At 42.7% G+C, this 11989-nt stretch overlaps 1 pseudogene; it reads right to left on the bottom strand.

Moving 5' to 3' along the window:
• Positions 1–10144: 10144 nt before the first annotated feature.
• On the bottom strand, positions 10145–11541 carry LOC118664096 (annotated as a pseudogene).
• Positions 11542–11989: the final 448 nt, after the last annotated feature.

Raw genomic sequence — 11989 nt, 5'->3', positions numbered from 1 at the left:
AACAGATTAACAAGAATCATAGAAAATATGACATTTTAGGAATATAGATGAATTATTTGATAATGCATTATTTTTATAGTGAAATGTATGTTTTAAAAACACTATGTAAATCCAATCCTTTGGCCTTTTAGTTAATATTGAATATAATTGTTTGGGTGGTCTGTGGTAAATACGGTTTTGGAGGGTGTGCTATACCCAGTGAGTCACCTATTTATTGTAACAAAGTGCTTCCCAAGATGTATTAGCCGTGTTCATTTGGTTTGTAGTCACTCTCACTTTCCTCCTACCCTACGTTTTGAATTTTGAACTATAAAACTGTTAGCTAAAGTATTAGGCCTGGATTGTTGGCTGGCTCTAGAGAATCTATCTGTAGAAAAGATATTTTAAAAAAGAGAATCTGTCTGTAGAAAAGATTCAAAAATAAAATTGAGGTTTTCAGTGTCTTTATTTATAACACAATAGGATTTCTTTCTTTCTTTTTTTTTTCTTAAAGAATGAGATGCAACTAAAAAATGCTACTTGGAATTCAATCACAAGAATGGGTCCTCCTAGCAAGCATTATTTGCCAGTCTCACATCCTATTTACCTAAAAATAACCAGAAAAAAATCACATTAATTTTAAATCACTTGATTTCATTTTAACTTCAATTTAAAATATTTAGAATCTAGAATTCCAAGTAATTTGAAGTTGGATATCTTTATAGCTATGATACTATTTTTTAAAAATATATTTTTATTGATTTCAGGGAGGAAAGGAGAGAGAGAGAGAGAGAGAGAGAGAGAGAGAGAGAGAGAGAGAGAGAAACATCAATGATGAGAGAGAGAATCATTGACCGCTGCCTTCAGCTCACCCCCTACTGGGGATCGAGACTGCAGCCCCCACATGTGCACTTGACCAGAATTGAATCTGGGACTCTTCAGTCAGCAGGCTGACACTCTATCCACTAAGCCAAACCGGCGCAGTGGTTCCCAACCTTCTGGCCCTTTAAGTACAGTTCCTCATGTTGTGACCCAACCGTAAAATTATTTTCATTGCTACTTCATAACTGTAATGTTGCTACTGTTATGAATCATAATGTAAATATCTGATATGCAGGATGGTCTTAGGTGACCCCTGTGAAAGGGTCATTCGACTGCTAAAGGGGTCGCGATCCACAGGTTGAGAACCACTGGGCTAGGGCTATGATACTCTTAAAACTCAAATGTTTTTTGTTTGTTTTTTCACATTCTAGGTCACAACGTACATAACATTTATTTCATACATTTTCCTCCTCTTCAATTTAAAAAAAAAAATATATATATATATATATATATATATATTATTGATTTCAGAGAGGAAGGGAGAGGGAAAGAGAGATAGAAACATCAATGATGAGAGAGAATCATTGATTGGCTGCCTCCTGCATGCCCCCTACTGGGACCAAGCCCACAACCCAGGCATGTGCCCTTGACCAGAATTGAACCCGGGACCCTTCAGTCCACAGGTTGACACTCTATCCACTGAGCCAAACCAGCTAGGGCCTCAAATGTTTTTAACATGCTAAAATGGATTTCACACTTTTAACTTTCTATAAAACTTTTTAAGGAAACATAATAGCTTTTATTTTCAAACTCAATAAGCAAATATGTTCATTACTTAAGAAAAAAGATTTGCCCATACCATCTATAATAATAAAAGTGTAATATGCTAATTAGACTGGACAGCCGAACAACCTTTCAGATGTCCTTCCCGACAACCTTCCTGATGAAGCTGGGGCTGCGAGGGCTGGGCCCCTTGCATGAATTTCATGCATCGGGCCTCTAGTCCTATATAATAAAAGCCTAATATGCAAATCAACTGAATGGCAGAATGACTGGTTGCTATGATGCACCCTGACCAACCAGGGGGCAGACACTCAACGCAGGAGCTGCCCCCAGCCCACAGGCTCCAGGCCAGCCAAGGTGGGTGCCAGCAGGCCTCTAGTATCCTCAATAAAATGATTTACACCTGGCTGGCTGTAGAGGTTAACATTTTCCCTCTTTCATGACTTGCATTACAATATTCTGATTTCCAAAAGAAGTTTCAGCAGGTAAAGCTCTTTCCCAAATATACTTTAGCAACATCTGGTAGTCACTAAGATTAAAGGCTAATAAGCCCAAGGAGCCAAATACCATTTTTTCTTTGGGCTTCATAGGTAAAAAATTGCCTCTTCAATTTACACACCTGAAGAAGATGAAGCAGCACCAGCCTACTGTAGGCTGAGCAAAGGTATCCTCAGAGAGGTACAAGTACTGCACTGAAGCTAAAAGCAGATGTTTTTAATCATGGAGAGACCACACCAGGCATATTTTGTTGGAATAAATGTTCCATTTCTGCCTGGCGGGTGTGGTTCAGTTGTTGCACATCAACCTATGAGCCAGGAGGTCTCTGTTTCATTCCTGGTCAGAGTATATGCCAGGTTGCTGGCTTAATCCCCAGTAGGGGGTGTGCAGGAGGCAACTGATCAATGATTCTCTCTCATCATTGATATTTCTATCTCTCTCCCTCTCCCTTCCTCCCTTCCTCTCTGAAATCAATAAAAATATATATTTAAATGTTCCACTTCTATAGTAAACAAGTTGAAAAGTAGGAAAGCAATAGTACAAACAGGGAGAGTTAAAATGGGTTAAACACATATTCCCCAAACTACCAGGTTTAATTTGCAGAATTGATATTCCTTTTGACAGATAACATTCCCAAGGCACCACAACCAGCTGGCTCAGCTCACCAGGTGTCTTTTGGCCTCATAAGGTTCCAGCATTGTCTTCTCATCAGCACCCAGAAATTCTAGCTATTCATTTTTCCTCTTCAGTTTTTAAAAAAATATATATTTTATCCATTTTTTACAGAGAGGAAGGGAGAGGGATAGAGAGCTAGAAACATCGATGAGAGAGAAACATCTATCAGCTGCCTCCTGTACACCCTCTACTGGGGATGTGCCCGCAACCCAGGTACATGCCCTTGACTGGAATCGAACCTGGGACCCTTCAGTTCTCAAGCCGATGCTCTCTATCCACTGAGTCAAACTGGCTAGGGCTTTCCTCTTCAGTTTTACTAAAATTACTGCTCACCAGCAATTTTAACTTATTAATTTAAAAATAATGTGTGACCCTAGCTGGTTTGGCTCAGTGGCTAGAACGTCGGCCTGCTGACTGCAGGGTCCCAGGTTGAATTCCAGTCAAGGGGACATGCCGGGGTTGCAGGCTTGATTCCCAGTAGGGGGTGTGCAGAAGGCAGCTGATCAATGACTCTCACTCATCATTGATGTTTCTTTTTCTCCCTCTCCCTTCCTCTCTGGAATCAATAAAAATTTACTTAAAACAAAAAGAAAAGAAAAAAATCTAAATGCATAGCATTAAAAGAATAAATAAATAAAATAATGTGTGTGCCCAAGTCAGTTTGGCTCAGTGGCTAGAGCGCTGACCTGCAGACCAAAGGGTCCTGAGTTCCATTCCAGTCAAGGCCACATACCTCGGTTGCAGGCTCCTTTTCGGCCCAGGCCCTGGTCAGTGTGCGTGCAGGAGGCAACCAATCGATGTCTCTCACATCAATGTTTCTCTCTGTCTTTCCCTCTCTCTTCCACTCTCTCTAAAAATCAATGGAAAAATATCCTGGGTGAGGATTTTAAAATAAATTTAAAAAAGAATTTGTGGCTGGGAAGACACTGATATCTGGAAAGTAATTTTTTAGGCATAAATTTACTTTAGTTGGCTTAGATCAAGAAAGAACTGCTGCGGTCCCCACCTATGGGGCGTTGATCGCCTTGAGTTGGTTCGGGGCGGTTGCTGACGGTCACATTGATGGGGCCCAGGACACGCTTGTGGAATTGTCGTGGTTCAGTGTGTGTACCACGCCTCATTTGGCCCAGGACTTTGCAACTAGATTATATTTCTGAATAACCTTCTCTACAGGGATAGCAACAATTGTGAAAAAGTGCCTCGTTCTGGTCTCCAGCTGCGGTCAATTTGTAGAACCTTTTATTGGTCCTTGAAAATAGAACTGTAATCTTAGGTATGAGCCCTGGGAAGGCAGTTTATAGCTAAAAAGTAGGCAATCTCTTCAGTCCTGAGCACCATGGTTGGATTACCAGAACAAGACAGTGAGCAAAGGGGAAAAAGTTCAGTGCAGAGTCTTCCTTAGTGACTTTCCTAACTCTTCATCTGCTTGATGAATTTTATATTTTTTTAAAATATGTTTTTATTAATATTTTTAGAGAGAGTAAGAGAGAATCATCGATGAGAGAATAATGTCAACATCTATTGGGTGCCTCCTGCACGCCCCCTACTGGGGAGGGAGCCCAGAGCCTGGGCTTATGCCCTGACTGGGAATTGAACAACTGACTTCGTGGTTCCTGGGTCACTCAACCACAGAGCCACGTCAGCTGGGCTGCTTGATGAATTTTTACGATTAGTCTTTATCATGTCAACTACCCCCAGTAAACCTTTAGTGTCTCCTATTTTCTTTTTACCACATGGAGTTTACACTGCATAGACAGGTTGGAACTGCCAATGTGCCTAGCGGCTAGGCCCTAGCCGATCTGACTGCCCTCCTCTCATCCAATGTACTGTTACTCTGGCCTCCTGCACAGGACCCATTCCCTCAGCTTCCTTGTTTCCCTTGGAAAGCCTCTCATTTCCTTTCCTCTGGGCCTATCTATAGTCCATTCAAAACCCAGCAGATTCCCACAAGCTCCTATCCTCCCACCTCCCCCTACTTGTTCTTGGCCAACCGTGACAGGTGCAAAGGCCAATATTCAAAATGTCAGAGTATGAAGTAAGGAAAGGTTGATTGATTGAAGATGTGTCCAATTGAGACAAATTCATCTTCCTAGGGTCCAGGATTCAGGCTTCTTTTATGTCAAGGTAAAGGAGAATGGGAGGGGTAAAAGGTGCCTGACAATTGCAGACATCCGGGCACCAACTGGGATCAAAGGAAGAGTGTGAAATCTCTAAATCTCTTTGTTCCCTATCATTGTCCCCTGCTGATCTAAGTCCTGCAAATCTTTGATAAACAGTCATTTATTTTGTACATATTTCCCCACCTCTTCCAAGAGGTACCTTCTGGCAAGGAGCTGTTCTTCCAAAAACTTATGCCTCAAGCAGAACTCCTCTAGTAATTAGCATGAAGGCCATGGGAAATGCAGGTTAGAATTAAGATAGAATCACAACAGAAAGCAAATAAAGGAAAAATTAACATTGAGGCAGAGAGTGAGCATTTAGCTGCGCCACAACCAGAGTTCAGGTTCCAGTTAGATCTGGGTTCAAACCCTAGTTCTGCCACTTGTTAACACCATAAACTGGGAAGCTTTCTTCATTCTGAGCTGCGGTCCCTGTACTTATAAAGTAGGAATAATAGGGCCTAACGCAGCTGTAAGCATAATGAGAATTTGTATAAATCACTTATGTTAGTGGTTGGTAGATAGCGCTAAGACTTTTTTTACTTGGTGTTGCTTTTATTATCTTATCGACTTTCATCTGAACCTCTTCTTATTATATCAGATTAGAGCAGTGGTTCTCAACCTTCCTAATGCCACGACCCTTTAATACAGTTCCTCATGTTGTGGTGACCCTCAACCATAAAATTATTTTCGTTGCTAGTTCATAACTGTAATTTTGTTACTATTATGAATCGTAATGTAAATATCTGATATGCAGGATGTATTTTCATTGTTACAAATGGAACATAATTAAAGCATAGTGATGAATCACAAAAACAATATGTAATTATATATGTGTTTTCCGATGGTCTTAGGTGACCCCTGTGAAAGGGTCGTTCGACCCCCAAAGGGGTCGCGACCCACAGGTTGAGAACCGCTGGATTACAGCCTGTGGGTGGCAAATTCAGTTCCTTATCCTCAGCCTCTATGTCTCTTACTTCTTCAGCTCAGCGCCTCATCAACCTCAGGGAACAGGGGCAGGCGGATTTCACAGCTCCCGCTCAGAAGTGCTGGTGCTGGAGAGCCGTGTAACCAGCCTGATCGGCTGAACAACAGACCCTTGCCCCCAGCTGAGCCCTGTCATGGCAGTGCAAGCCTTTCACTGCTGGTTCTCAATCAAGGCTGCTCGTTAGCACCAACACAGGCACTTTAGAAACACTGGTGCCTGGGCACCATCCCAGAGGAATTAAATTAGCATCCTTGTGAAACCATACGGAACCAGGGAGTCCAGCTGCCTGCCACTAGTTGAGCCAATTCAGCAGAGACAGGGTTGAATCATAAATGAGCGTTTATTCCAATCCTGCTGAGCATGGGAGAGGAGCAGGTCATCCACGAAAATCTGCCCTGCCCCCCATAAGCCAGCTGCTTGTATTGGGTAGAAGGAGAAAGGTTACATAAGAAAGTAGGCAGAGGGAATAAAAATGAGTGTGCAGAATGTGTGTTACAGGCATGGGGAAGTAGGCAATGCGAGCTGGAGCTGGGACTCCATTGTTTGGGCAACTTCATTGTTAATCATTCCATGATAATAGGCAGGCAGTTCTCAAATGAGGATGGACTGAATGCCAAGATTGATTCCCAGGTTCAAGGTTGACTCCAGGCCTGGGGGATGGTGGGGGGTGGGAGCGGGCATACAACTAACTCCTGGCCAGGTTAGAATGTGCTTTCTTTAATCAGAACAAAACAATATTCTATTTCTGCCTCCAACATTTGGGGCTGGGGGTCCAGCATCATTTTTGTTTTAAGGCTTCCAAGAAGATCCTCATGTGCAGCCAAGTGTGGGGAGCCGCTATAGGGTTAAGCCTCGGACTGACCTGTTGGCAAAGTCACAAACAAGTCCCAGCTTAGGGGGCACAGTCCTCTTAAGCATAATTAGGCTTGACCTTATGACGCTCCCTAGATCTTACCTGGGAAGCTAATGGGCTGAGGGAAGTGCAACAAGAACAAAAACAAGTGAAACTCACAAGAACAGTGTAAACAAGTGAAACTCACAAGAACAGTGTAACCTTGGTAACCACTACCTTGTTTACCTCTGACTATAAAATAAAGGCTCAGCTTTCCTCCGGATCTTTCTCTGTGGCCTCAGCCAGGCACAGGAGGATCCACGGAGACTAGAGAGAGCTAGAGAGTTCTGAACCTGTCTCCGTGTAAAACATTCTTCGCTGACTCCGTCCACACCTTTGGGAACCCCTGGGCCCCGGGGGCTGGACCCCGGCAGCCAAGGATGAGAACCACTGTTCTTAAAGGACACTTACTTCCTACAGCAGCATTCCAAATCTTTTCTTCTTAAGTCCACATCAGATCAAAGCCATACATAGAAGCCTTATTAACTCTCCTCCTCCCCCAGACAGACTTCTGTTTGTTCCTGTCTTAGAGAATGACATCACACTTTAGCTGTAAGGCTATCCTGGTCCTTACATACTTCTCTTTTTAAATAAAATATTCAATCAGCTACTCCCTTTCCCTTACATTTTTATTTTTAAAAAAATATGTTTTTATTGATTTCAGAGAGGAAGAGAGAGAGAGAGAGAGAGAAACATCAGTGATGGGAGAGAATTATCAATCGGCTGCTTCCTGCACACCCCCCAACTGGGGATTGAACCCGAAACCTGGGCATGTGCCCTGACCTGGAATAAAACCCTGACTTCCTAGTTCGTGGGTCAGTGCTTAACCACTGAGCCATACCTGTGGGCTCCCTTCCATTTTTAAAGTCTTCGTCTCTGCTAGTTCTTCCCCTTAATCTAGATTCATGCTCAAGTTTCTATCCCTTCTAAACAGCAAACAGAAATAATCTGCTCTCTCCCTGCTGGTGAGATTCCTGGACCTCCTACGTCTTCCCCTCTCTATACTAGCACCAGCATACTTTTTCCCGTTGTGATGGGACAGCCAATAGGTTCGCACTGCCTGTCACTACTTGAGCCACTTCAGCAGGGGCAGGGTTGAATCACATATGAGTGTTTATTCTGATCCTGCCGGCAGCGTGGGAGAGCAGCAGGTCACCCACAGAAATCTGCTCTGTACCCCACCATAAGCCACTGCTTGTGGTCGAAGGACAAAGATTACAGGGAGAAGTAGGCAGAGGGTATGCCAAATGGGCAGATTACAGGTCTGGAGCTTTGCAAAGACTGGGGGGTCTTCAAAGGGCCTAGTGATATGCAAAGGGCTGGGGTCCTCAAAGGGCTGGTAGCTCTGGTTTCTGCAACAAGGTTGTTAATCTTTCCAAGGTTGTTTATAATGATAACTAGTGGCCTGGTGCATGAATTCATGCACATTGAAAGGAAATTAATTAGAAGAAATATATTAATATTGCTATTCACCCTTTCTCTATAATAGAAGTGTCAACCAAATTTACGATCGACAATGACAGATCAAAATACATGCGTGTGATTGGCGCCAGTGAGAGCTTTATATGTATTGTGCATGCGTGAGTCAACTTAGCCATATATCTATCTATCTATCTATCTATCTATTTATCTATCTATCTATACACACACTAGAGGCCCGGGGCATGAATTCGTGCATAAGTGGGGTCCTGCTGGCCCGCCCAATTGGGCCCCCCTATCGCAATTGGGGGTGGAGCCAGCTGTGGGGAGAGGCTGCAGGCAGTTGGCTGGCTGGCCCCACCCCCTGGTCAAACTGCCGGTCGAGGGGACAATTTGCATATTAGCCTTTTATTATATAGGATATATATATAAACAAACTTGCTTAATTAGACCTGTTTTCTGATTTAGCTAACTTTTTTCCAGCCCAGTGAAACACCCCAACTTCTCTTTCAGGTAATTGTCAGCAACAAAGCAGATTATTATTGTAGATCACGCAGGGAGAACAAAGGGTAAAATATTTAACTGCAGCAGTGTTTGACTATATTCTGTGCAGTGAGAAAACCTGAAGTCATTTTCAAGGTCCACCATTTCTTCTTTTCAGTTGGGTCACGTTTCTAAGCTTTCTAAATCTCCAACTAATGGAAAGAAAATGGGATTTCACCAAGTCTCCTATCTACCTACTCCAGGACTTCTGTGAGGATCAAATGAGATGAGGCACAGAAAAATGTTTCACAGACATTTGGTTACAGTGTAAAATGTTTCTACCTGGCTATACAGCAAGTAGTGTTCCTGGGCTGAAGAAACTCCAAGGAGGCTAGTCACTAGGGAGAGGAAGCTGGGCGTTGCTATGTGACATCATTATCCAGACGGACATTTAGCATATTAGCCTTTTATATATAGACTAGAGGCCCAGTGCATGAAATTCATGCACTGGGCGGGGTGGGGGGTCCCTCTGCCCAGCCTGCACCCTCTCCAATCTGGAACCCCTCGGGGATGTCCAACTGTGGGATCGGACCTAAACTGGCAGTTGAACATCCCTCTGACAATTGGAGACCACTGGCTCTTACCACTCACCTGCCTGCCTGCCTGGTCACCCCTAACTCTCACCCCATGCTGGCCTGGTTGCCCCTAACTGCTCTCCCCTGCCGGTCTGGTTGCCACTAACCGCCTCTGTCTTGGCCCCGCCACTGTGGCTTTGTCTGGAAGGATGTCTGGAAGATGTCCAGTCTAATTAGCATATTACCCTCTTATTAGTATAGATAGGCAGCTCCCTAATAGGGAGGATGGGCTGTACTTCCAGGTGAGCTCCCTGGAAATATTTTAAAATATATTAAAAAAAAAAACCAAAAAAACAATTATAGTTGGTCCCCAATATTCTATTTCTGCCCCTACCACAGTCACATCACTGTCCTACTCAAGAGTCTTTAATGGTTCTTTTTTTTTTATAGGACCAACTTTTATTTAAGAACAAACTTTTTTTTTTTAATCTATTTTTTATTGATTTTTTACAGAGAGGAAGGGAGAGGGATAGAGAGTTAGAAACATCGATCAGCTGCCTCCTGCACAGCTCCCACTGGGGATGTGTCCGCAACCCAGGTACATGCCCTTAACTGGAATCGAACCTGGGACCCTTGAGTCCGCAGGCCGATGCTCTATCCACTGAGCCAAACCGGTTAGGGCAAGAACAAACTTTTAAAAGTAAAAATGAATAAAACCATGTGAGATGAAGATATAAAGACAGAAATTCAATGTAGAAAAAAAGGTCTTGCTGGGAAACAGTCGAGGAGAAACGCTAGAGACAGTTCACAGACCCACAGGACGCTCACCTTGTAAACAGGAGTAAGCTGCCACCGATGTCCCCCCACGCCATCAGGGTTTCATTTTGCTCAGCCTGAGATCTCACTCAACTTCAAACTGCCTGTGATCCACCTGGTCTGGAAAAGCTTCTGTTCAGTGTACCCTTCCTTTCCTCGATTGTGGATGGCTAGTTCTTCACCAAACCCTCTTCCTCCTCGAAGCTCTCCCAGTCCAATTTGGGCTTCTCTAGGGTGCATCTTCTGCTTCTTGGCTCCAATTTTCCCCAAAAGGCTACTCATTCCATTTGATCTTTTTAATCCTGACCCAGCAGGGATGATGCCAGAATTGAAGGGACATTGGTTTTTCTTTCTCATTTTGCTCGAAGAAGGATTTGGCCTATTTAGATGTAATAATCCACTTCCTTAGTCACCCTGACTTCTTCACCAGTAAAATCAAACACTTGGGTGATTTTAACTTTTTCTTTAGGTTTCTCTAGCTCTTCTGCTTTGACCAACAGTTCATTTGAAGTAGTCTCTTCAGTCTCTTCTCTCTTTTTTTAACTTGTAGACTCAAGGGCACTTTTGATTTTGGTGCCACATCATTGAGGAAGCTGGCCCACAGTCATCCTCCTTCTTTTTCCTTGCATCCTCGGACCTGGTGCCTTCTTGCTCTGCAGCTGTGTCTTCCTCCTCATTGCTGCTTCCTCCAGATTCCCCACTGACATCCTCCTCTTCCTCTTCTTCTAATGAGAGGCCACCTTGTCTTCTCTTCCTGGCAGGAATGCTCTGAGCCTTTCCCCACTTTGGTTTTCTGTGTTTGCTCTGTCTGTGTCAGCATTTGTCTTGCTGAACAGGGTGGACTACAGGGGGTGGGGCAAGACCATAACCTTAGATGGCATTCAAGATCGAATTATTATTATTCAAAATAAAAGGCAAGTAAATGGGAGGCACTCACATCCTATATGTCTTTGTTTAAAAGTATTCTGGATCATTTCTAATTTTTGAACCACCATGATCCGAGTCTTTTTTGCTGTTTGTCTTAAGTTTTCTTTTGCATCTGATATAACAATTACATAGTAGGAACAAAAGTACAAGGAAGAATCTGAGGGGGCACAAGTATCTACTATTATCCAGAAGTTCTAATTTTTCTTCTGGGAAGTTAATTTCATCTATTCCTATACTTAGACAATATTTATCTAAAATACTCATTTAGATTAAATCTATATATAATTCTACCAGGGGGATTATTACAGAGGTGTTCTTGCAGAGGTTTGTCCAAGGTAGGTCCTTTATAATAGATACTAGAGACCCTAGCAATGCCATCCGGAAGCTGAAAATTTACCTCATGTAATACACAAACACATACACATAAAGACCAAACACATAAAGACCTTAACATAATTCGAACTACTACTTTTTGCAGAGAAAACACAAGAATTTTTTCCTCGAAAATAAATTTCCATACCTCATGCATTCTATTATCACAACCATGTAATTTCTCCCAACTTAATTTGAACTTTTAACTTTTAGAAGCCTCAATTGCCAATAATAACCAAAATAAAATAAAGTAAGTGACCAGTAGTCCTTAGATTGACGTTTATGACCACATTTTAAACACACTCTCACTTTCAAGAAACACACCTTCAAGCACCAGACATTCTACCAAAAGCTTAAATTCATATGACAGACTTTCAGCAAAAGACAAAAGCAGGCGGATTTAAAGACTTACTTAGCGATCAATGTTTCAGTATTTCATGTTATTTCAAAATATCCAGAAATTCAATAGCCTAATTGAAATGTACTGGTTTAGAAAAGAGCGGTTGGAATAGGCTGACAGTGACTTGTTTGGGTGGCTCTCTTCCAAATGGTTGCATTTTAAAACGGCCCGACCAGCGTTCCAGGCGTTTGCATCTGAGAG

Source organism: Myotis myotis, unplaced genomic scaffold (genome assembly GCF_014108235.1).
Source record: "Myotis myotis isolate mMyoMyo1 unplaced genomic scaffold, mMyoMyo1.p scaffold_m19_p_10, whole genome shotgun sequence".
Taxonomy (NCBI): domain Eukaryota; kingdom Metazoa; phylum Chordata; class Mammalia; order Chiroptera; family Vespertilionidae; genus Myotis; species Myotis myotis.
The sequence above is the reverse complement of the archived record's forward strand: the minus strand, read 5'-3'. Positions and strand labels throughout refer to the sequence as shown.